General features: G+C 39.2%; 1 protein-coding gene across 1 annotated transcript in view; it reads left to right on the top strand.

The window, feature by feature from the left end:
* DDR2 (discoidin domain receptor tyrosine kinase 2) overlaps window positions 1-26271 on the top strand; it is a 179647-nt gene that overhangs the window by 6033 nt on the left and 147343 nt on the right. The window contains exon 2 of the mRNA XM_032161131.2: window positions 1289-1404. The gene's annotated coding sequence lies outside the window, so the exon portion shown is untranslated. The remainder of the gene's footprint in view (window positions 1-1288; window positions 1405-26271) is intronic.

Raw genomic sequence — 26271 nt, 5'->3', positions numbered from 1 at the left:
ATTTTATAGAGTAAAATATATAACATAGATAATATGGATAAGATTGAAATGAGACAATAGATTTTCTTTTAAAGTTTAAAATATACATTTTATTTTATTATTTTTTAAAATAAATTCCTCGCTTTTTTTTTTTTTAATTGGAGACAGGGTCTCACCCTGTTGCCCAGGCTGGGGTGCAGTGGCTCAATCATAACTCACTGTAGTCTCAAAATTGTGGGCTCAAGGGATTCTCCTACTTCAGCTTTCCAAGTAGCTAGGACTATAGGCATGCCGCACCATGCCCAGGTAATTTTTTTTTTGAGATGGAGTTTCACTCTTCTTGCCCAGGCTGGAGTACAATGGCGTGATCTCGGCTCACCGAAACTTCCACCTCCCAGGTTCAAGTGATTCTCCTGCCTCAGCCTCCTGAGTAGCTGGGATTACAGACATGCGCCACCATGCCTGGCTAATTTTGTGTTTTTAGTAGAGACGGGGTTTCTTCATGTTGGTCAGGCTGGTGTTGAACTCCCAACCTCAGGTGATCTGCCTGTCTCGGCCTCCCCCCGCTAATTTTTTATTTTAATTTTTGGTTAAGATGGTCTCACTATGTTGCCCAGGCTGGTCTCGAACTCCAGGGCTCAAGAAATCCTTCCACCTTGGCCTCCCAAAGTGCTGGGAATACAGGCATGTGTGACCACATCTGGCTTATTTTATAGACTTCTAAAAGTTCTGAAATGTGATAAAGGAGAGATTAACTGTCACACGTATATAAAGTAAATATTCAGTAAGGATAACTATGGCCAACATGTTCTAACACTTAACCATGTGTCAGGCATTGCATTAAGCACTTTACATACATTGTCTCATTTAATCCTTATTACTTTCCTATGAAGTGGGAACTCTTATTGTCCAGTCCACAGGGAAACTGAGGCATAGAGGTTAAGTAAATTGTTTAAGATTATATACCTCATTAGAAGCAAAGCTGAGAATTGAACCCAGAGTCTAAATCCAGAGGCCCACACTTTTTGTCTACTTAAAAGAAATTCAAACATACACAATAGAACAGAGTAATAAGCCTCTATTACTTAGTTTCTAACAATTAATTGTGGTTAGTCTTGGTTCATTTATTTCTCACTTTCCCTCTACACCCCACCCACCCACTGAATTACTTTAAAATCAGTTCAACATCTTGGTTGTAATACTTCAGTGTATCAATGTATATTGAAGTGATAAAATAACCAGTGTATGTGTGTGTTTATGTATATGAATATATATATATATTTAGACTAGGTCTCACTCTGTCACCCAGGCTGGAGTACAGTAGCATGAACATGGCTTACTGCAGCCCCGAACTCCTGGGCTCAAGTGATCCCCAACCTCAGCTTCCGAAGTAGCTGGGACTACAGGCACGTGCCACTGGTCCAGGTAATTTATTTATTTTGTAGAGACGAGATCTTGCCATGTTGCCCAGGCTGTTCCCAAACTCCTGGGCGCAAGTGATCCTCCCACCTCAGCCTCTCAAAGTGTTGGGATTACAGGCATGAGCCACAATGCCCACCCCATAATATTTTTAAAACCTTAATAATTAATAATCATGCCTTAATATTATGTAATATCTAGCCAGTGTTTGAACTTCCCCAGGTGTTTCATAAATATCTTTTTTTTTTTTTTTTTTTCTGAGACAGGGTCTCATTTTGTCACCCAGGCTGGAGTGCAGTGGCAAGATCTTGGCTCACTGCAGCCTCAACCTCCTGGGCTCAAGTGATTCTCCTGCTTCAGCCCCTCAAGTTGCTGGGACTACAGGTGCGCACCACCAGGCCGGCTAAATTTTTGTTTTTTTTTTATAGAGAGGGAGTTTCTCCATGTAGCCCAGGCTGGTCTTGAACTCCTGAGTTCAAGCTATCCCCCCTCCTTGGCTCCCAAGGTGCTAGGATTACAAGTGTGAGCCTCTGTGCCCAGCCCCCAGTGTCTCATAAATACATATTTTTTATGTTGAATTATTTGAATCAGGCTCTAAAGTCTATTTATATTTATTGGCTTTGACTAATATGTCTCTTAAATATTCCCTTAAATATTTAAAAATATATGCAGGTCCTCCTTCCTCTTCTTTTTTTTTTCTTCGATATTTATTTGTTAGAAAAAACTGGTTACTTTTTCAACATAGATTTGCAGATTTTGGGTTTCATTCCCATGATGTCCTTTAACCTGCTCCTCTAGCCTCCATATTTCCTGAAAATTATAGTTATAGCTGAAGCTTGATTAAATTCAAGATTAATTTTTTTTTTTTTTTTTGAGGCGAAATCTCACTGTCGCTCAGGCTGGAGTGCAGTGGCGTGATCTCGGCTCACTGCAAGCTCTGCCTCCTGGGTTCATGCCATTCTCCTGCCTCAGTCTCCCCAGTAGCTGGGACTACAGGCGCCCACCACCATGCCCAGCTAATTTTTTGTATTTTTTAGTACAAACAGGGTTTCACCGTGTTAGCCAGGATGGTCTCGATCTCCTGACCTCGTGATCTGCCCACCTTAGCCTCCCAAAGTGCTGGGATTACAGGCGTGAGCCACTGTAATCAATTTTGTAAAGTTAAAAATATTTCATAGGCTGGGCATGGTGGCTCACACTAGTAATTCCAGAACTTTGGGAGGCCGAGGGGGGCAGATCACTTGAGGTCAGAAGTTTGAGACCAGCCTGGCCAACATGGTAAAACCCTCTCTCTACTAAAAATACAACAATTAGCCAGGTGTGGTGGCGTAGGCCTGTAGTCCCAGCTACTTGGGAGGCTGAAACAGGAGAATCACTTGAACTCAGGAGGCAGAGGTTGCAGTGAGCCGAAATTGCACCACTGCACTCCAGCCTGGGCAACAGAGCAAGACTCTGTCTAATCAAAACAAAACAAAACAGAAACAAACCCAAAAAACTTCATAGATAGTGTGCATACTTCATGATAATCTCATTAGAGGCACATAAATTCAGTTCTTGTTCAGCCTAACAAGATAAAGAGTATCTCTGTGTTCTTATAAAGACATTTTTAAATCAGTCTTCTGAAAATAGATTAATAAAATATTAAAATCATCTAGGTTCACTATGGAATAAAGAAATCCTAATTTAAAGGGGAAAGAGTGGCCCTTGATCCAACTATTTAATATGGCCTTAGTAGAATTAGCTGTATTTATAGCAAGTCAGACTTTATTGTGAAATGTAATAGGTGACTGCATTCTCTTCATTTTAATCAAAGAAACTTAAATGGCTTCTTTTCTTCCACATGTCCTATCCTTGACAAGATGTGCAATATCACTAAGGGGCCTGGTTTTCTATTATCTGATGCTAGGAACTATAAACTTGTACTTACTGTTCTCCTTGTTTCTCTTTTATCTGTGTATCTTTGCCATTCTGTTTTCTCAATGAATAGTATGTTCTCTCCCATTCAGCTACCTTAATGGTGTCTGTTTTATTTTATTGCTGCATAACACCACGTATTTATTTTTTAGTTTCTAAAGATTAGTAATCCAGGAGTGTCTTAGCTGGATAGTTCTGTCTCTGGTTCTGTCATGAGGTTGCAGTCAAGCCATCAGCCAGGGCAGCAGTCATCCAGACTGCACTGGGGCTGAAGACCGTGATGCCAAGCTCACTCATGTGGCCTTTGGTAAAAGGCCTCAGTCCTGTGCCATATGAACCTCTCCATAGGACATCATGACATGGAAGCTGGCTTTCCTCAGCACAAATGACCCAAGCAAGAGAGACAGCAGCAAGATAGAAGCCAGTGTCTTTTATAATTAACCTCAGAAGTGACATAGCATCATGTCTATAATACCATATTGGTCAACTATTGTACAATAAGTGACTACTCAAGGGTATAAATACTGGAAAGCAGAGATTATGGGGACCCATCTTAAAGGCTGGCTTCCACAAACTTAGGTGTAAAATTCTTAACACAATTTTAGCAAATAGAATTCAACAGTATATTAAATGGATAATATAACAAAGTAGGGTGTAGCCCAGGAATGCATGGTTGGCTTAACATTTGAAAATTAATAAGCAGAATTCAGTATATTAACAGACAAGAAGACAAATTATAGATTTAGAAAATACATTTCACAAAATCTAACATCCTTTCTTTATAAAATTTTAGTCTCATGACACTAGGGATAGAAGGAATAGATGTGATAAACAAAGGTCATGTTTGCAAAACCTACATTTTACTATCACACTTAATGGTGAAAGACTATTTCCCCCCCAAAATCAGGAACAAGGCAGTATGTTCTTTTTTGCTACCTCTATTCAATGTTGTATAGAAGTTCTACCCAGTAAAATAAGGCAAGAAAAACATATAGGTATCTACATTGGAAAGGAATAAATAAATCTGTCTATTTGAAGATGACATGATTATCTACTTAGAAAATCCTGTGGGATCTGCATAAAAGTCATCAGAGCTACTAAGTTTAACAAGGTTGTGGGATACAAGATCAACATACAAAAATCATTTGTATTTCTATATTCTAGCAACAAATAGACTTAAAATTTAGAAAATCAACATCATTTATAGTAATGTTAAAACATGAAATGCTTATGGGTAAATCTGACTAATATGTGAAGGACCTGTACATTGAAAAGTACAAAACCTTGTTGAGTAAAATTACAGAAGTAGATCAGAAGATTTGGTGTTAAGATGTCAATTCTCCTCTTCCTCTTCCTGTGTCCATGAGTTCTCATTGTTCAATTCCCACCTATGAGTGAGAACATGCGGTGTTTGGTTTTTTGTCCTTGCGATAGTTTACTGAGAATGATGTTTTCCAGTTTCATCCATGTCCCTACAAAGGACATGAACTCATCATTTTTTATGGCTGCATAGTATTCCATGGTGTATATGTGCCACATTTTCTTAATCCAGTCTATCGTTGTTGGACATTTGGGTTGGTTCCAAGTCTTTGCTATTGTGAATAGTGCCACAATAAACATACATGTGCATGTGTCTTTATAGCAGCATGATTTATAGTCCTTTGGGTATATACCCAGTAATGGGATGGCTGGGTCAAATGGTAATTCTAGTTCTAGATCCCTGAGGAATCGCCACACTGACTTCCACAATGGTTGAACTAGTTTACAGTCCTACCAACAGTGTAAAAGTGTTCCTATTTCTCCACATCCTCTCCAGCACCTGTTGTTTCCTGATTTTTTAATGATGGCCATTCTAATGGTATCTCACTGTGGTTTTGATTTGCATTTCTCTGATGGCCAGTGATGATGAGCATTTTTTCATGTGTTTTTTGGCTGCATAAATGTCTTCTTTTGAGAAGTGTCTGTTAATGTCCTCCGCCCACTTTTTGATGGGGTTGTTTGTTTTTTTCTTGTAAATTTGTTTGAGTTCATTTTAGATTCTGGATATTAGCCCTTTGTCAGATGAGTAGGTTGCAAAAATTTTCTCCCATTCTGTAGGTTGCCTGTTCACTCTGATGGTAGTTTCTTTTGCTGTGCAGAAGCTCTTTAGTTTAATTAGATCCCGTTTGTCAATTTTGGCTTTTGTTGCCATTGCTTTTGGTGTTTTAGACATGAAGTCTTTGCCCATGCCTATGTCCCAAATGGTATTGCCTAGGTTTTCTTGTAGGATTTTAATGGTTTTAGGTCTAGCATTTAAGTCTTTAATCCATCTTGACTTAATTTTTGTATAAGGTGTAAGGAAGGGATCCAGTTTCAGCTTTCTACATATGGCTAGCCAGTTTTCCCAGCACCATTTATTAAACATCACTCTCCGGGGACTGTTGTGGGGTAGGGGGAGGGGATAGGGACAGCATTAGGAGATATACCTAATGCTAAATGATGAGTTAATGGGTGCAGCAAAACAACATGGCACATGGATACATATGTAACAAACCTGCACATTGTGCAAATGTACCCTAAAACCTAAAGTATAATAATAAAAAAAAGAAAAAAAAATGTATGTTATTAATAGTAGTCTTTTACTTATTGAAGTATATGTTACATTCTCAAGCTTTATTGTGGTCTAATTGATAAAAATTATATGTAGTTGTGGTATAAAATGTGATAATTTTATAAATTTATACATTATTAAATGATTACCACAATCAACATAATACATCTATCACCACAAATAGAATAAAACAAGTAAAGTAAAAAAAAAAAAAAAAAGATGTCAATTCTCCCCCAAATGATCTGTAGATGACAAGGTAGAAAAATATATCAATGAGACAGAATAGATAATCTATAAATAGACTAATCTAGAAATAGACAATACATATATTGTTAATTTGAGGCCGGGTATGGTGGCTCAAGCCTGTAATCTCAACATTTTGGGAGGCTGAGGTAGGAGGATCACTTGAAGCCAGGAGTTCAAGATCAGCCTGGTCAACATAGACTCCATCTCAGAAAAGAAAGGAAAGAAAGGAAGAAGGAAGGAAGGAAGGAAGGAAAAGAGAGAGAGGAAAGAAGGGAGGGAGGAAGGGAAAGGAAGGAAGGAAAGGAAGAAATAAGTATATTGTCAATTCATTTTTAACTAAGGTGCAGAGGCATTTCAATGGAGAAAAATAGTACTTTCAACAAATGGTGCTGAAACAATTAGATACCCATCTTCAAGAAAGTAAACTTCTATACATACCTTGCACCAAATATAAAAATTAATTTGAAATAAATCATAGACCTAAATGTAAAACCTAAAACTATATAAAACTTCTAGAAGAGGCTGGGCGTGCTGGCTGACGGCTGTAATCCCAGCACTCTGGGAGGCCAAACGGGGTGGATCACGAGGTCAGGAGATCAAGACCATCCTGGCTAACATGGTTAAACCCTATCTCTACTAAAAAAATACAAAAATTAGCCTGACATGGTGGCACGTGCCTGTAGTCCCAGCTACTCGGGAGGCTGAGGCAGGAGAATTGCTTGGACCTGGGAGGCAGAGGTTGCAGTGAGCTGAGATCGTGCCACTGCACTCCAGCCTAGGCTACAGACTGAGACTCTGTCTCAAATAAATAAATTAAAAAAAAATAAATAAAAGATTTGTATAGGTACTTCAATAAAGAAGATAAGCTGATCGCAAATGAGCACACAAAAAGATGCTAAACGTCATTAGGGAAATGGAAATGCAAACCATGATGATGAGGTACCCTGACACATCTATTAAAATGTGTAGAATTAAAAGGACTGATCATACAAGGCATTGACCAGGATACAGAACTCTCACAGATTGTTGGTGCCAAGATAAATGGCATAGCCATGTTGAAAAGAAGTTTGGCAGTTCCTTAAAAGTTAAATATAAATTTGGCAGCCGGGCACGGTGGCTCACGCCTATAATCCCAGCACTTTGGGAGGCCGAGGCTGGTGGATTACCTGAGGTCAGGAGTTCGAGACCAGTCTGGCCAACATGGTGAAACCCCATCTCTACTAAAAATACAAAAAAATTAGCCAGGCATGGTGGTGCATGCCTGTAATTCCAGCTACTGGAGAGGCTGAGGCAGGAGAATTGCTTGAACCTGGGAAGTGGAGGTTGCAGTGAGCAGAGATTGCAGCACTGCACTCCAGCCTGGGTGAGAGTGAGACTCCGTCTTGAAAAAAAAAAAAATTGCATCTTGCCTAGCAATAATATTGGGAGAAAGAAGCCAGGCACAAAAGAGTATCCACTTCATTATTCCATATATATGATGATTAAGAATTGGCAAAACTAGTCTATGATGGAAAAGGTCAGAAGAGTCAAGTTCTATGGAAGGGGTATCTATTGAGGGAGAACCACAAGGGAGCCTCCTGAGTGCTGGATATATCTATATTTTTATCAGCTGTGGCTACAGATACATTTCTAAAAATTAGGCTGAACACCTAAAATTTGTTTTTAATGTTATGCTTCAACTAAAAAGAAAAAAGTATATGCATTTTGAAGTTTGAAAATATATTTTAAAATTCATTGATTAAAGAGAGAGTTTAACTTATTCAAGACTTCATAACTAGCGGATGGTGAGTGAGGACTAAAATCCAGGTCTGTCTGGCTCTGAGATCCCTGCTTTGAATTATTAGGCTGGTGCAAAAGTAATTGTGGTTTTTGCCATTGAAAGTAATGGCAAAATACCACCATTGTTGCAATTAATACTGTGCTATGCTGCTTCCCACCACACCCTCTAATCCCAACAACATTCTGAAAAATGCTATACCTACCAACCATGGCTTTTGAAAGAGTAAGGGAATAAAATAGTTGGGTTTATAATTTTTAAGCTATCAGAATTGAGGAGCAATGGAAAATAAGAATGAAGAGAGAGCAAATATTTTTAGTGAATTTCACAATTAACAGTTTGAGAAAAAGGCCATTGGTATAAGACGGCTCAGCCTGCGGTATCCGAGGAGGAAGGGTCAAAAGCAGAAAGAGAAAGAGTGCCAGATGGTGATCAGGGCCAGATGGCTGTCGCCAGGGTCATGCTCAAGCTAGTGCGAATTAAGAAGAATCACAATAAGCTTATGCAACACCAGCCCAAAGCCAATTATTGTTCTTGGACTTAGGGTATATTTCCTCTTTATTTATAGGAAAGTTTATGTTTGTATGTGTGTGTTTGTATATGGGGGGGGTTGTGTTTGCAGGGGATGGCAAAGAGCAGTTCTAGGAATAACGAAACAACATTTGAAAGAAGAGTTGGGCTATACTTAGGTGAGTGTAATTGTTTCAGTGGAAAAGTTTTTCTTACACTCTTTCCCTTCCCTTTATTATATTCTCATTACATACTGAAGGGCAGTGCATTTGGCAGGCTGAATTTGGCACTGCTCAGACAGCCTCAGTAGAGCAAAGGGCCTGAGGACACTAAATTCTATCCAGTCCCATTTACTGAGCTGTTGGGCAATGGAATGGTGCTCTTGATAACTTGCTTCCAGGGGGTGAGAAGCAGAAAACCACAACCTACGGTTCCTGTCTTGGGTTGCAGGTGGAAGTTGAGAGCTCAACCCCTGCAGAACAAAGTTGTAAGACTAACTGCTTTGCTTATTGGCGTATTCTCAATCAGAAACAAGAATATCCAAATAGTGATCAAATTAAAGGCCCACAATACTCTTTGGTTAACGTTTATTAGTAACAAGCTATTTTTGTCACACTCTTCTATCCTCGTAACCAAATTTGGTTGGCCTTCCAAAAATGATACTCCAGGGTCTTGTTTCTGGAGCTGTCTGGAATCCTCTGGAATGTGGCAACAGCCCTCAGCCCCACTGCCTGTCCTACCCTAATCTGCCCTGCTGTCAGGGGGGCTTGCGTAAGCATAACTTGAGGGTAATAATGAGCTAATATCTGAAGCCCTGGAGCAGAATGTTTTTTCTTAAGCCGGGTTTTATAGTTTGAGTTTTCACTTATTTTCTGAGTGTATTATCGGCTAGTTTCTGTGAGTCGGCTGCCTTCCTGGGGGCCTTGTCCCGGCTGGGCATGGTTAACTGTTTTTTGTAGCTTTTCCCGAGGGGCTATTTCTGTGCAGTAGAGGGCAGTATTTTCAAATGCTCAGGTATTAGCGCCTCAGCCTTAGGAGAAGGTTTAGCCCAGGTCCAAGTTACATAGGGTTGAGTAAAAGCCCATCTGCTTGACTGTCTGAGAAATGCTAACATCATCCATACCTCGATCCTCTGTGTCCTACCAGCAGATGAAGGGCACCCAGGTTCATTAATAGAAACTTGGAAATGCAGAGAAATAGCATATTTAAAGTGACCTCTTTTCGAATGCAGCTGCTATTGTTTCTGTGTATTTTTCTCTTAGGTATTTCTTTTCTATGTACCTTAAAGAGTGTTTAAATAGCCGGGTGCGGTGGCTCACGCCTGTAATCCCAGCACTTTGGGAAGCAGAGGCGGGCGGATCACCTGAGGTCGGCAGTTCAAGACCAGCCTGACCAACATGGAGAAACCCCGTCTCTACTAAAAATACAAAATTAGCCAGGATGGTGGCGCATGCCTGTAATCCTAGCTACTCGGGAGGCTGAGGCAGGAGAATCACTTGAACCTGGGAGGCTGAGGTTGTGGTGAGCTGAGATTGCGCCATTGCACTCCAGCCTGGGCAACAAGAGCGAAACTCCGTCTCAAAAAAAAAAAAACAAAAAAAACAAAAAAACCCAAGTGTTTAAATAGTTAACACTATAGCAAAAACATTTCCTCATATTGTGTAATTAATATTTATAAGTCTACTTTTTATTTGCCAGATCATATTTATTCAGGTGGATTTGTTAACCTTTTACTTAGTGTTGAACATTAATATTTTTTTCTTCCAGCTTTTTGATAATATAAATAATGCTGTGACAAATATTTTTTAATAAGAGGCTTTCCATATTTATGAGTATTTTCTGAGTATGGATTCCCAGACATAGAATTATTTGGTCAAAGGATATAAATATTCTTAAAGCTCTGATTACTATTTTTTTTTTTTTTTGCATTGCTAGGGAATTTTACTAATTTATACTTTTGCCAATTGTCTTAGTTTTTTTTTATTGCTGCCATAGCAAATTACCACAAACTTAGTGGTTTAAACTACACAAATTTATTATCTTATATTTCTGCAGGTCAGAAGTCTGGTACAGGTCCCATCAGGCTAAAATCAGGTTATTGTCAGGGTTGAGTTTCTTCCCATAGGCTCTAGGGAAGGAAGAATCCATTTTTTTTTTTTTTTTTTTACTCATTCAGATGGCAGCATGGAGTTCCATGGGGTTGTGGGACTGAGGCTCCTGTTTCCTTGTTGGCTGTTAGTTGGGGCTGTCTGTAGCTGCCCCATGCCGCTCTCTGGTCCTTGCAGATGGCGCCTACATCTCAGAACCAGTAATAGGGTATTGAATCCTTCTTATGCTGTCATTTTCAGACTCATTCTGTTGCTTTTGGTTGTTGTATCTCTCTGACCCAGTGGGAAAGGTTCTACGTTTTTAAGGGCTCATAGGATTAGACAGGACCACTCAGATAACCAACGATAATCTTCCTATCTCAGGGTCCTTACGCTTAATCCCATCAGCAGAGTCCCTGTTGCCATGCAAGGTAACATAATCTCAGGTTCTGGGAATTAGGGCATGGATAACTCTGGGGGCCATTATTCTTCCTACCCTACCAACAATACACATTTTTTTATTTCACCAAATCTTAACCTCACCAGATATTATAAACACTTGTGTAATAATTTGATAGACAAAAAGATTTAAGTAAGAATTTAAATGTATTTTTGTTTAGTTGTGAAGATGAACATTTTTTGTACTTTACACAGTTACTTTTGTTTATGTCTTTCTTGTTGGCAGAAGAAACATATCTTTTCTGTCCCTGCCAGTTCTACTTACTGCTTGGACTTTAATACATTTTTTCTTCTTGAAATCACATTTGCCTCTTTTTTGTTTATTCTTCATTTGCTTCAATCATCCTCAAACAATGTCCCACGAAGAGAGAATGAGAACCAAATTTCCTGAGTTCTTGGAAACTTTATTCTCATATTTGATAGATATTTTGACAGGGTAGATACTTTTAAGTTTAGGAGAATTTTTCTTTAGGAGTTTAATGGTCTTGCTTCATTGGCTTCAAATATCCATTATTGTTCATGAAAAGCCTGATGCTAGTCTGATTCCTATTTGTAGGTAAACTTTTTTTCCTTCTCTGGAAGGCTTAAGAATCTTTTCTGTATCTTGGGAGACATGAAATTTCACAATGATATTTCTAACAGAGAGTATGTACTCTGATAGCCCCCCCTTCTTTTTCTGATAGATTCTTCTGATATTAACTAATTAATGTAAATGTTTTTATTATGGAAAATTTAAAGCACGTACAAAAGAAGATAAAATAGTGTAATAAACCTACATACATTATGTATCACTCACCCAACCTCTATAATGATCAATTTATTTCCAGTCTTGTTTCATCTCAAGCATTTGCTGTCCTTACTAACCCAGTACCTTTTTTTTTTTTTTTGAGATGGAGTCTCGCTCCGTCACCCAGGCTAGAGTTCAATGGTATGATCTTGGCTCATTGCAACCTCCGCCTCCCAGGTTCAAGCGATTCTCCTGCCTCAGCCTCCTGAGTAGCTGGGATTAGCAGTTAATTATTTCAGTTTTAAGAACTCTAGTAATATCTTAATTTCTTCTTCATTATGAAGGATAGTTTTGCTGACATGGAATTCTCGATTGACATTCTTTTTCTTTCGGCACCTTGAATATGTTATACCACTGCCTTCTGACCTCCATGGTATCTGATGAGGAGTCAGTATTTAATGTTATTGAGGATCTCTTTTATCATTTTATCATGCATGGTTTTTTTTTCTTTTCTTTTTTTTTTTTTTTTTTTCAGGAGTTTCGCTCTTGTTGCCCAAGCTGGAGTGGAATGGGGCAATCTTGGCTCTCTACGACCTCCACCTCCCTGGTTCAAGCAATTCTCCTGCCTCAGCCTTATGAGCAGCTGGGATCATTTTTCTCATGATGCTTTCAAGATTATCTTTTAGTTTTGGGCATTTAATAATTTGACTATAATGGATCTAGGTTTAGATCTTTTAAATTTATTCTACTTGGAGTTCATTGAGCTTCTTGGATGTGAAGAATAATATTTTTAATTAAATATCAAATTTTCTTGGGCATTATTTTCTTATGTATTCTTCCTGCCCTATTTTCTCTCTTCCTCCAGGACTCCCATTATACATATGTTGGTATGCTTGATGGTATCCCACAGGCCACCATTTATAATAGCTTATTTAAGGTCTTTGACTAGTAAGTTCGGTATCTGGGTTTTCTCAAGGAGTTTTTTTACCAGTTTGTTTCTCTTTTGGGAGCCATACTTTCCTTCTTGTAAGCATGTTTCTTTTCTTTTTTTTTAAACTGGACAATTTGAATGATACATTGTGGCAATCCTGAAAATCAGGTTTTCTCTCTCCTCAGAGCTTATTGTTGTTGCTGTTTGTATATTTAGTGACTTTTCTTGATTAATTTTGCAGTCTGAACTCTTTGCATGTGCAGCCACTGAAATTTCTGCTATGGTAACTTAGTGGTCAGCTAATGACTGGACAGATTTTGAACCAAAAATTCTCCACTCTTTGTTGAGGGGTTCTCTGTGTGTTTTGGGGTGCACCTTCAATGCATTGGCCAGAAATTTACAACTGTTTTTTAGTCTTCACTTTCTGCTTGCACAGAGCCTAAAGGTCAGACAGAGGTGAGAGCGTAGGTCCTTTTCAGTTCTTTTCTGGACAGACTCATGGACTTGTACATGTTTATGGCCTTCTAGATTACCAAGAATATGTAGGACCTTTTCAAAGTCCTCTATGGCTGTATAAATATCCAGCTTTTTCTTTTAGGTTTTTTTGGCCAACTTCTTGCTTGCCCCAACTGGTATTGCTGCCCTAGGCCACTGCAGTTTTAAACCATTGCCACTGATTGTTTTTGACAAACATCTTGGGGATAAGGCTTTTTACTAAGTGAGATCTGAATCGGGTTAAATAGAGACAAGCCCTGAGGGGAGATAGGTAAAATAGCAATAATTTTCTGGGGATAGTATTTTAGGGGAGCTCTGAACCTTCTTCCACCTCTCATGGCTGTTAAGTGACTGTTTTTTTTTTTTTTCCCAAGCTATCATGTTTTTGAGGCTGCTGTAGAGCTGGGCAGAAGGGGATGAGAATAGACCAAATTAAAACTTCATAAAGCTCATTGTTTTTACCTAGTTTCAGCTGTTTTTCTTTAATAAATTCTCCTCAGATTGTTGCAAGCCTTTAGTTAACATTCAGAGTTCTAAATAAGTTTATTTTGATAATTTCTGCAGTGTTCTTTTTGTTTTGTGGAGGAATAGATTTTCGGAGGTGCTTACTCCAACATCCTGGAGGTGCTTCTCCTTTTGGTGACATTTAAATGCAATCTCAGGTGGAAGGAGGTAAAAATGCATGTAAATATGATATCTTGAAATGACTAATTTTTAAAAACTGTATTTTCATATTTCTTTTATTCCTGTGAGATACTAGCTACAACACATCTTACACAGGCAAATTATTTTATAGTTATGGTTCAAGGTTTGCAAACATGGGCTGTTAGCTTAAAAAAGAACACATCTCATGATGTATTTTGAAAAAAAACAAAAGTTAGTGGATGATCATACACCCATATGCCCTTTTATCAAAGGATGCCATTTAGAAGATACAAATATTTTTCTCTCTTGACTATTTTTATTGGTGGACAAAACCAAGCATCAAATTTTATGGTTCAGATTAAATAATTATAACCAATGGTTATCTGAGAACTGTGATTCTTTTAACCTTTGTTTATCCTACTTTAGGTGAATGAACCAAAAAGGATTTAATAAGTGATGAAGTTGGACCCAGCACTTTACTGTACCTTTGTAGGAATACAAGAGATGAGGCCCAGAGGCCCCAGTCTTTGCTGTCTTTTAAAAATCTCCTAACATATTCTGTGTTTTCTTATTCCCCATGATCTTCAGAATATTCTCTACAGAAAAAAGTTGTTTAACTTATGAAGAAAAACTCTACCTAGTATTTACAAATCAGCCCTTGACTGAAAGCATAATAAAAATATCAATTTTCAGTTGGCAGACCAAATAAAAGTTCTATTTTCGACATTTTTCCTTATGTTTTTCAAATGTGCAACTAAAATTGTGATGATAGTTTCACATTTCCATAATCCATTTCTTTCTTTTTTTATATTGGATCTGTTTAGGTCCCCAAACCCAGAATACCAATTTTATTTTCATCTGATTCCTCTTTTTTTCATGAAAACTGCAAATTAAGTCCTTTTATTTTATTCCAAAAACCAGCTTCCTTTCTTTCCTCCATCCCTGGTTTCTCAAAGAATTGCTCCTTTGTGAAGAACCGAACAATAGCAAACCACTGGTAATCTGTTACTGGTTTAAGTCCTATATTTAACCAGCAAATTGTTTAATCAGAAACATAATCTGACCTATTGGGTAACCAAATTTTGTTTAATATATCTGAGAATAATACATTCTCATTTAGCTTTCCATACACAATGGAGGATTTTTAGTATAAAATCGGATGCACCAAAATTATATCATCTGATAACATATGAAAGTGGAAAATTAGAAGTTTAACCAAAATTTGACTTTTATTTTTATCATTCCACAGAAGAAATGGTTCCCTTTTCTACTTCTCCCAATTTTTTTTTTTGAAGCTCAGAATTCTTCATTATTGCCAAATGTACATTTTGGATATGCTTGTGATTATATAATATTGTGTTTCAGAATTGAATACTTTGTGGGTTCTTTCTAGAGGCACTGTCTTTTAAACTAATTCCAAAGTAGAAATAAAAATGCTGGAAATTTGGGATTTTGAGATAGGAGCCCAGTTCAATGCAGTTGCTCCTGGGCAGTCTTCATCCCTTACCTTGGATGGGTCTCCCTTTTATTCTATTAACCCTTTGATAAATCACTTCAGATTTCGAGCAACTTGTTGGGTTCTCTTTACAACATTTTCTATGAAATGGTTGCTCTGCACTGGATTGAGAAATAAGGTACCTGGGTTTTCATCCAACCTAGTTATTAACTAGAGTAACTTGAGGCCAGTCATTTATTTTTGAGCCTGTTTCTTTCTCTATAGAATGGAGCAGAGAGTGTGTATGTGTTGGAAGGGGGAAGGCGTTGGGCTCAATGAGCTTCAAGACTTCCTTAGGCTCTTATTTTCTATTTTTCTGTGGCTCAAAGCAGAAATATTTCTGGTTATTCAATAGAAGCCTTAATTTATCTAGTGCTTTTGACTTTTCCTGATTTCCTGATAGTCATCATCTTTCTATATATTTCCACATGTATATTTATGTTTTATATATATGTATACACACATATATGTTTATGTATACATTTTCTGTCTTCTGTATTCTAGCTGGTTAACATTTATTGAGTGGTTAGTATGAGGCAGATACTATGGTAACAGCTTTATATTTATAAACTCACGTAATCCTCACAATAATCACCCAGGATATGTATCAGGGAAAAGAGGCACAGAGAGGTTAAATGACCTGCTGAAGATCACCCTGATAGCAAGTAGCTGAACTACGATTAAAACTCAAGTAGTCAGTACCAGAATCGTGTTCTTAATCATTGCACTATACCTTATACTTCTGTGTAAGAATCCTATGTTACATCTTAATGTAGCTCCAAGCTGCTTTTTATTCTTTGCCTTTCACTGTAAAATTGTATGAACTATTATTTCTCACTCACTGTTTCTCCATTCCTTCACACGCTAATTTCTCAACACCTTACAAACTGGCTGCTCCTTCTCATTATCAAGGATCGTAGCACCTAATTCAGCATCTCTCTCTTCCGCATCCTTTTGTTATAGTCTCTGACTACAAGTAGATACTTGATTCTCCTTTTTGCTCTACTTATCAACACTAAATGCCTTCCTCTCTTCTTTACTTGAGTTGCACACAGGTACCAGTGTTTGGGACCTTGTCACCATTTGTTTTGTTTCTGCAACATGGTCTGCACTTTCTGGCCTTGACATCTTTGCTGACTTGGTTCTCTTTACCTGGAATTCCAAGTTGTATTTGTTCTTCAAGACCTGGCAAAATGTGATTTTCTCTATGAATGGATGGATCTCACTTTGTGATCCATCCAACAAGAAGTCCTCTCTTCTTCCTCTAAAATCCCATAACACTTGATCTAAATCTCACCGATGATATCAAATTTTTTGTTTTTATATTTTTATTTTTTACCATGTATTATAGTTATTCTAGCATGGGTTGAAACTACTACTATGGGCTGTAGATTCTGGGGATACAAAGTGAAGACATAATTCCAACTTTCAAGAAGTTTTGAGGCTGGTGGAAGAGATATTTATTTAAGTATTCAACATGGAGAGGAAGAAGAAGGGGTGAAAGGGCCATGCCAGCTAGGGATCCTGCAACTGACAGTGTACAGCAAATGTGACTCTTCAGGGGCTTTGCTGGAGAGGCTGATGGGTTCTGGGGAATTGTCATCCTTTGCAACTGCACAGAGGATCTTTCTTTTCTTTCTCTGGGAAAATTTCTGGCAGAGGCACTTGAGGCCTGCTGTAATCATTTAGGAGTGTAACTGTTAGTAGTTTCTGGGTGAGAGCAGATAGTAATTGAGAGGGTATCAAGATACTCTGATGAAAGTAGATCTGGGTAGGGTTGAAGGAAATTGTAGATGGGAGTCTCGAGTAAGCAGAAGACCATTAAAGTTAGGTTAATTAGTTAGGTTAGCTAAGCATACATTTAAGAAAAATAATTCTAATTATAATGGTAATAAGGCCAATATTAATGGAAGATTTACTATCTTCAGCACTATCCTAAACTCTCCAAATATATTAACTCATTTATACCTTTCAACATTTCCACAGGTTAAATACTATTAATATCCCTATTTTACAGATGAGAAAACTGAAATACAGAAAATTTAGGTCATGGATGGAAGGGCTTCCTTTTTAGTTACTTGTATGGGATTCTAGAAAGAAAACTTATTTTGTTGGTTGTGAGAATGTTGGAGAAATCTTTCCCAGATTCTCAAGGTCAATAAGTGCAGAACATGGATTAAAGTCCTGTAATTCTGACTTTTTTTTTTTTTTTTTTGAGACAGAGTCTTGCTCTGCCATCCAGGCTGGAGTGCAGTGGCACGATTTCGGCTCACTGCAACCTCCGCCTCCCGGGTTCAAGTGATTCTCCTGCCTCAGCCTCCCAAGTAGCTGGGATTACAGGTGCCGGCCCCCACATCCAGCTAATTTTTGTATTTTTAGTAGAGACGGGGTTTCACCATGTTGGCCAGGCTGGTCTCGAACTCCTAACCTCAGGTAATCCACCCACCTTCCCCTCCCAAATGCTGGGATTACAGGTGTGAGTCACTGCTCCAAGCCTGTAATTCTGACTTCTTATCCTACTGTCATACTGTTCACTTCCCTAATTCATGAGTTCTTGCTGATGGTGAAGTAAGGAGACTTCCCAGTGTAACACAGCCACCAACTTTTATTCCTCCCTGGTCAGGATGCATTGGCAGGTAGAAGAGCTGGGTGGAGTTTTGGGAGGCAGAGAAGGGAAAGACAAGCAGGATCCAGAGACACAGGATACCCTGAGCCCTCTCAGGAAAGTATTAGGACCAGACTGGCCCTTAGTTTGGGTTCTTCCATCCCTGGGAGTCTCAGTTACTGGCATAAGGTTGGCACTTCCTGATCACTGCTGGAATTTTAGGCCACACGAGCACCATGTTTCTCCTCCAGCCATCATGTCTCACCCTCCAGTGGCAGAGGTAGATCAGGGTGAATGATGTCTGGAACTCTCCATTCCTCAATGTAAAAATCATATTCTCTCTACCCATGGAGGAATAACTTTTTTGGAGGACAAGGATCAAAGCTCATTGCTACCCTACCCTTAGTCGGGGCTGGAATTTTTTTGAAGGATGGATGCTGCGTTGCCAGTCAAGACCCAAAGTCCCCATCCCCTCCACATCCTGATGTCCTACTGTTTCCATCCTGCCACCTACATGCCTCCACTTCATCTTTTAGCAATTTATCTTTCTCTACTATGAGATTTAGACATCTCCTGCTGCATTAGCTACAGTTCCTTCAGCTTACTGGAGTAAGAACTGCTGAAAGAGCTGGGCACCCATGGTCCACTGCATTTCCCCACTTGGTTCTTTTTATTCTTCCTCCCACAATGGCCCTGAGAACTCAAGGAGCTTTTGTGTTCTTATTTCTCCAGTCGACTCCTAAAGGTGACTTCCAGGGCAGGCAAGGAATATTCTCTGTAGTCTCCTTCTGTCTTCTTTGTTTAGGACGCAGACATTTCCAGCTTTCTCAGGTAGGTTTTATCTCAGGTATTCATTCATTCATTCCACATTTAAAAAATATTTTATAAATCCCTACTATATGCTATGAACAGTTATAGACGCTTGGAGATATGCTAGTAAACAATATAATAGTGCTTACATTCTAGGGGGTATGAACAAATAAACTATATAGTTTTTTTTTCTTTGAGACAGGATCTTGCTCTGTTGCCTAGGCTGGAGTGCAGTGATGTGATCATAGCTCATTGCAGCCTCAAATTTCTGGGCTAAAGCGACCCTCCTGCCTTCACCTCCTGAATAGCTAGGACTATAAGCATGTTCCACCATGTGGCCTTTTTTTTTTTTTTTTTTTTTTGATAGAGACAAAGTCTGTGTTGCCCAGGCTGGTCTCAAACTCCTGGCCTCAAGGTATCCTCCCACCTCAGCCTTCCAAAGTGTTGGGATTATTGGCGTGAGCCACCATGCCTGGCCTGCAGTGTGTTAATAAGCTCTAACATGAAACAAAAAATGAGAAAGGGGGATAGAAAATGGTAATGGAGATAAAATATTAGAAATGGACACCAGATTTCACTGGTAAGGTCCTTTAGGAAGGAAGGGAACAGTGTAGGTGGCTACATGGGGAAGAGTAGCCCATGCAGAGGAAGTAGCAAGTGCAAAGGCCCTGGGGTTGGTTGTCCGATCTGAGGAGGTGTATTGGCATAATCTGATTAGTAGGAGCAGGTTGGAGCTGCCTGAATAGGGCTATAGTTTAGAAATACCCTGTAGAGAGGAAGTGGTGCCTGGTATACTGTACCAGGTACGGCAACTGAAAGAAGATTTAGGTGGCATTGCAAAGCCTGGAATCTAAGGAGAGAGGACACATATAGGTGGCAATCTGGGCCAGAGGTCAGTAATGGGTGGAGAGAATGTATTTAATGAGTGGATAGAAGAGTGGTGGTAATTTGCCTATTGTCGGCTCTAAATATTCTATGCTCTGCTCTGTGATGTCAGATCTGAGGCTCTGCAAACTGCAATCAGAGATTCCTTTACCAATAGGCTTCCTCTTAAGTTCTGTCAAGAGGAGGCAGAAGATGGAGACTGAAAGTCAGGAGGAGGAGAGAAGAGAGTAATTTTCTATTTATTGATATCAATGTCATTGCTTTAGAAGTGGGACTTTGCCCCACCAGTGGCATTTCATATCACTGTGGCAGTTTATTATGGCTTCCAGCTTCTTTCCACATTCCCAGAACCAGCCTCAACTTGCTTCATCAATGGTACCAGCACCGTTCAACGTTATGAACCATCTCAAAGGTCAGAGCCCTAGCTTCATGGTGCCCACTTCTTCTAGTGCCTAAGTTCTGATAGCCCCAACCCTCCCCTTTTCATCCCCCAGCCTTGGGATGGTAATTGCTTTCTGCTTTCTGCAGTTATTAAATTTTTGCTCAGTCAGTTCTCCAACATCTGTGTGATCAATCAATTCCTTATTAAATCCATGCTCTTGAAATACCTAATATGGTGTCTACTTTCCTGACCAGATCTTGACTCTTTGTCTACCTGTTGACCAAGTACTTACTTGCCTGGATTTCTGAGTAATACCTCCCTGTGGATTCTGTGCTCTGGGCTCTACTCCTACATCAAAGAGTTACTGGGAATGCCAACATGAGTCTCTGAGTGGTTTCCTTGTCTGTCATAATTGGAATGACAATACCTATCTTCTATTCTGGTAGCAGTGTTAGTTAATTTACTAGAAAAGGCACCTCTACAGAGACCTGAAAAGGGTATGACTTCAAGTCACAGAAGCCTGTTTGATGCAGTTTAAACAGCAAATGGGAACACAGTATATGGACACTAGTGTCATATGGAATCCAAGAGCAGGAAGAGCATCTTGACCTTGGGAAGAGCTTGCAACTGAGAACTCGAAAACTGCCAGGAGTCTAACTTGCCTTTGCTTTTTTCTGCACATTGACTTCATTCTTTTTTCCCTGCTGGCCAGGTCTATAGGGGAGGGAGCAGTACCAAGGTCACTGTAGACTGAGAAGACCTACAAACACCTACTCTCCTGGGCCTCAGTAATGCCAATGAAACTTGGAATTGGGGCCCAGATGAGATGTAGGTCTTTAATCCCAAATGGACTAGCTGCTACTGAACAGATCCCCCTACCTCAGGCTTAGATTGATTCTAAGGAGGTGGGGAGGGATAAGACTGAGTCTGTAGATGAGGATCCAGGGGTCTTCGGTTGCAGGAAGTGGGAGAGATGCAGACTGAGGACCCATCTCTGCATTCACTTCTGCCAGGTCTCTCAAGTGTATTCCAGATTTCTCATGAAAAAGAAAAGAATTCTACCTCTAATCTTCATTCTATTGAAGAAACTGGGGCTCCCCATGGGCTAAGCAAACAATGAAAGATTTCAGGGCTTGATCTGTGTTCTCAGAGATTACTGACATCCCATAGGGTGATCTTCTCTAGATTCCATCACCCTCAAACCACTCCCCTGACCCCTGATTGGTTTTGGGGTTCTTTGCCTATTTATTTTTTCTATTTGTTTTGTTCACCTCATATCTCTTAAATGTTTGAAATGAAAACAGCTTATGCACCTGTGTTCTTCTCTGGGACATGGAGGACCTTGAAGAACACAGATTCCATCCATAAGATAAACATCTGAGCCTTCCCAGAAACAGACAAGGATTACAGAGAATCAGAATCTGGTCTTTATCTCGAAAGGCAATTTGAGTGCTGCTGGACATTGCAAACTGGAATTGTACATGGAAAAATAACACTGGTGCTATAAATTCCTTTCTGCTTTGAAATATGTTGTGTGTTAGAAACAGAGAGGTAGTGTTTATGGTGTAACTCAGAACACTGGGATAGAGTTATGCATTAAGAGTGGGACGATAGGACATTATGCAAACAGAGTCCCTAAAGAGAGATGTTTTAGTGGGTAAAATAATTTTTAAGAATTGTTTAGATACTCCCTCCCAAAAAGTACTCACAGATATTAACCTCCCAGACTTCCAGTGCCCTCCAGAGATCGATGGGAAAAGAGGAATGAATCACTAAAAATAAAGCTCAATAACTAAAAGTCCTTTATCCTCCAAACTTCTTGGATCAGTAGAGTCAGTGGGGACTATGTTGATTCTCTCATGGATGCTGGAAAAACTCCAGCCTGGAAGCGAGGCAGCTGAGAGTCTTTAAGTTTCATAAGGAGGGTTATTATTAAGTATAAGATGATTCTTGAAAACTGGGCCTGAGCATGGAAAAGTAACACTGCTGCTCCAAGTTCACTCTGCTTGGACACAGGGGTGCATGAGGAGCTGGGAGATGGTTCAACTAGCTGAGGGTTGTTTCCAAAGAGTACAGACAAGGATAGGGTTCAAATGGCAGTGGGGAGATTCAGGATACATAAAGCAGAACTTTTGACACTGAATGTTGATAAACACTGAGGACTGTTGAGAGATCCTGTTTCCTGGAGATGCTTAAAAGAAGGTTGCTATCTTATCTGACAGGGATGGTTTAGGGTGCCAGACTGTAGCCTGGAGAAGGGTTTATATCCTTGATCATTATATAAAATAAGTAATTTAAAAACTTTCTGTAGCCTCACTCTCTTCAAGGAAGCTAAAGCTGAGTTACAATTCTGAGATTTCTGTGTCTATTTCTTCACCTCTCATCTTAGAATTTCTGCCGAGGCAAGGAATTGCTATTCTTTCTCTACAATGAAAAAGAAAATGAAAGAACAGCAAAGCAGGCAGGGAGACCAGATAACCTCGCACTCCAGAATTGAGTGTAAATTAAGAGTCTAGAGGCTCTGAGGTTTGTTATTGATGCCAAATGGGCAGGAGGAGCACTGAGAATCTCAAGAACTGGATTCAAACTCAGATTCTGTTACTTAACAGCAAAAAACCTCAACTAAGTTACCAAGTCCCTGAGCTTCATTTTCCTTTCTGTGAAGTGAGGATATTAATATCTGCACTGAGTACATATTGGGGCTGTCTGGGGATCAGATGAACTCATGTCTGTGAAAGCACTCCTTGAACTGTGAAATATTGTATGTGGCATTGTTAGAAACAGACAAATAAGAGTCTTATTTTGGCCATTAACCTTAACTTTCTCTTAACTTTTCAGTTCCTCCGTGGGAGAGTCACCAGATGGACTGATTTGAATGTTCCTTTTTTGATTTCTCATCTCTTTCTCTGGTGGACGTGCTAAGGGGTAGGAACATAGTCATTGGTGGGCTTCAGGAGAGCAAAGGATGGGAAAAAAAGGGCATAGATGATTTTCCATATGGATGACAAGACTTCAAACTCTGAAAAACTAAGAATTAACTATTTCCTAACTGCTCTGAAATTTTTCCTGTTCACTACACAAACACATAGCATATTATTGTCACACAGACACACATTTTGTTGTCACACATACACACACGTATTCTAGCTCTGGCAGGTATGATCTTGGGCAAGTTAACTTCTCTGTGCATTGGTTTCCTCATATGGCCATTGGGAAAATAATAGTACCCATCCCATAAAATTCTTGTGAGTGTTAAATGAAACAATAAATCTAGAATTCTTATAACAGTGTCTGGTATACAGTGTCAGAAGTTTTATATGTCAAAAGTTCTGCTTTACATATCCTGAATCTCCCTTCCTGCTAATTGTACTCAATAAATTATTCTTTCTGGATCTTATTTGATCTTCCCAATCCTGTGAATTTTCAGTTCATATTGTCCCCCATTTTACAATTAGAAAAGTGAATGACTTGTTCAAGGTGACTCTGCCCCCTAGGGGTTTGTAATTGGATCATTTTCAATGAAAGTCTCCGACAGGAGAACAGCACCTAGTAGTGTGCAGGGTTAGGACCCAGAAGATAAAGTGAACAATCTCTTAGAGTTAAAATTATCTTTGAAAGACCTTTAAATCACTTATAAGATAGTATACATACTTCTGTGGATATGACTTCATAGGATAATTCTTAAGGACACTAAAATTCGAGAATCATGGGGTAAATTCAGGAAGACACTAAAAGCAAGTCTATATGCAGCTGTCTGAACATTCAGACTATTTCGCTTTTTAGAAAACTAAAGTGTTTCTATTGTCTACAAGAGTTCCTCCATACTGATTTTTAAAGACTATTAAGCCTTTATGCCTTAATATATGTCAATGGATTTGTCTATTATGGATAGAACAACCAGTAACAGGGAGTCTTAAGAGTTAGGTTCTAAAATTGGAGGCCAGGCGCGGTGGCTCATGCCTGTAATCCTAGCACTGTGGGAGGCCGAGGCGGGTGGATCACTTGAGGTCAGTGGTTTGAGACCAGCCTGGCCAGCGTGGTGAAACCCCGTCTCTACTAAAAATACAAAAATTTGCTGGGCGTGGTGGTGTGCACCTGTAATCCCAGCTACTCAGGAGGCTGAGGCAGGAGAATCGCTTGAACCTGGGAGGCAGAGGTTGCTGTGAGCCAAGAACATGCCATTGCACTCCAGCCTGGGTGACAAGAGCGAAACTCTGTCTCAAAAATAAATAAATAAATAAATAAAAATAAAATAAAATTAAAAGAAAAAGAATTAGGTTCTAAAATTGGTGCTTAAGTTAAATGTGTGCAGGATATAACTCCAAAGTACACAATATTCTCTGCTTTTGTGTTAGTAAGGCATAATTTCTTTAAAATCCAGGGATTGTCATGCTTGGCTAATTATTGGTGTAACAGACAATTTTGGGGCGTCTTCTAATGTATGATATCCCTTTTCTGAGAATTGATTCATGTATGCGTATGAGCTCTTGGAGCCATATTCATATTATATGATCCATTCATTGCCCTCTACAGTTTAGAGATAGAGGATGCGCATAAGAAACACATTTGACCAATAAAATTCTCCATCCCAGCATTCTAGAACTGGACTCCCATAATATCTGTCATTCTCTCATGATCGCTTGAAGCAAGGAGAGATAAATTTGAGAACTAAGGCACTATTACAGGTGCCTATTATAACCAGCTATAATATTATGCGAAAATAAGCAGAAAAGGCTGGTTTGCTGAAAGAGCATGGGATAAAGCAAAATGAGCAGCAGTAAGCACAGGAGAGAGAGACAAGAAATGAATGAGAGAGAGAAGAAATAAGAGAATGAGGAGAGGAGAAGAAGAGAGGAAAGAAGAGAAGAGAGGAGGAAAGGAGAAGAGAAGACAGGACAGGACAGGAGAGAAGAAAAACCTGTTGACTAAGTTACTGGTGGTGGCTAATTTGTGGCTTAAATTCCTTGTGAAGTTAAATGTACCACATGGGTTTGGTTTGTGTGAATACCCATGTATCCTTTTAAGGTATGTGTGTGTTTCTCAAACTAAGTTAGGTTAATTCATTTTACTTTCATCCATCATTTTATGTCCTGAGGCATCACAAAAACATCCAGCTCATAGCTATTTAGAGACAGAAATATTATAGTTATTTCAATGCTCAACTTTTGTATTTACTTGAACCTTGGTTTGTAGACTAGAAGACTAGAAAAGGTCTTGAAAAGCCATCTTGCACATCTTACTTCTAATTAACACTGTATCTTGACCATTCTGGATAGATCTGTCCTATTTTTAGTAAAATCCCAGTAATGGAATTCTATATTGTTTTTTAATCATTTGTTTTCAGTGTAAAACCGTCCTCATAACCAAAATACATTACTGCCTATGGAACATAAATAATTCTGAATGCAATGACTCACATTTCCCAAGCCAGACCAACCAGGGGGTAAAATCTGTTCACAGAAGAGTAATAAAATGGTATTTCTCCACATCTGTTCCCACAATATTAGGAATTCCAGTCTTACTCAAAACTCTACCAAATAGCTCTGAGAGTTCCCAGGACATTTCTTCTGTGTGTTCCATGGGTTAGTCCTGTCGGCTTTGAAGTTAGCATTTGCCATTTTCTTACTTTCCAGCTCTGGCTTCCTACAGCAGTGGCTGGTGTCAAGGCTGAACACTGGTTGTCACTCAACCAGAGTTGACTTCAAGCTAATGAATCCTCCTCATGCTTTAAATATCCCTCAAGTATTTTAGTAAAATATCACTTTCAGCTTTTCCTTGCTCTTTTCTTTGTAGAACCTTCTTCCTAGAGTTCAAGATTAGACCCCAGCTTTGGCTGAGAATAGCCTGCGTGATGTAGATGGTGTTTTGAGTGATTGATAGACATGCTATTTTCCGTTGAGCTACTCCTTACTGTTGACATAGCTCAGTTGTTCTTGGGACTTTTATCCCTTGGTCCTGTCTGTGTTCAGCGAGTTCTTCCCCAGAAGTGTCCTGGTCTATATACAAATAGACTCTTGACTGCCCAGTCTGCCTCAGACAAACCCAGGTGTGTCTGGGTTTTGCAGTCTACATCACTGGCTCAGCCCTGGCTCAATTAAGACTACAACTTGAGTCCTAATTACACATACACAGAGAAAAACAATCTCACCTATGGAGTAGAACCACCTTAAAATGAAAAAGGAAAACACATACCCATATCTACAGGCCCTGTCCTTTATCAGGCTCAGTCTGGTTTTATGAAGTTGTTACTGTCTTCCACATTTGACTTATAGTATCACCAAATCTGTGAAATCACAGATTGTATTTTTGGTACAT

The sequence above is a fragment of the Hylobates moloch genome, unplaced genomic scaffold (assembly GCF_009828535.3).
Source record: "Hylobates moloch isolate HMO894 unplaced genomic scaffold, HMol_V3 SCAFFOLD_8, whole genome shotgun sequence".
In the NCBI taxonomy this organism is placed as follows: Eukaryota; Metazoa; Chordata; class Mammalia; order Primates; family Hylobatidae; genus Hylobates; species Hylobates moloch.
This window is presented reverse-complemented; position numbering and strand designations above follow the sequence as displayed.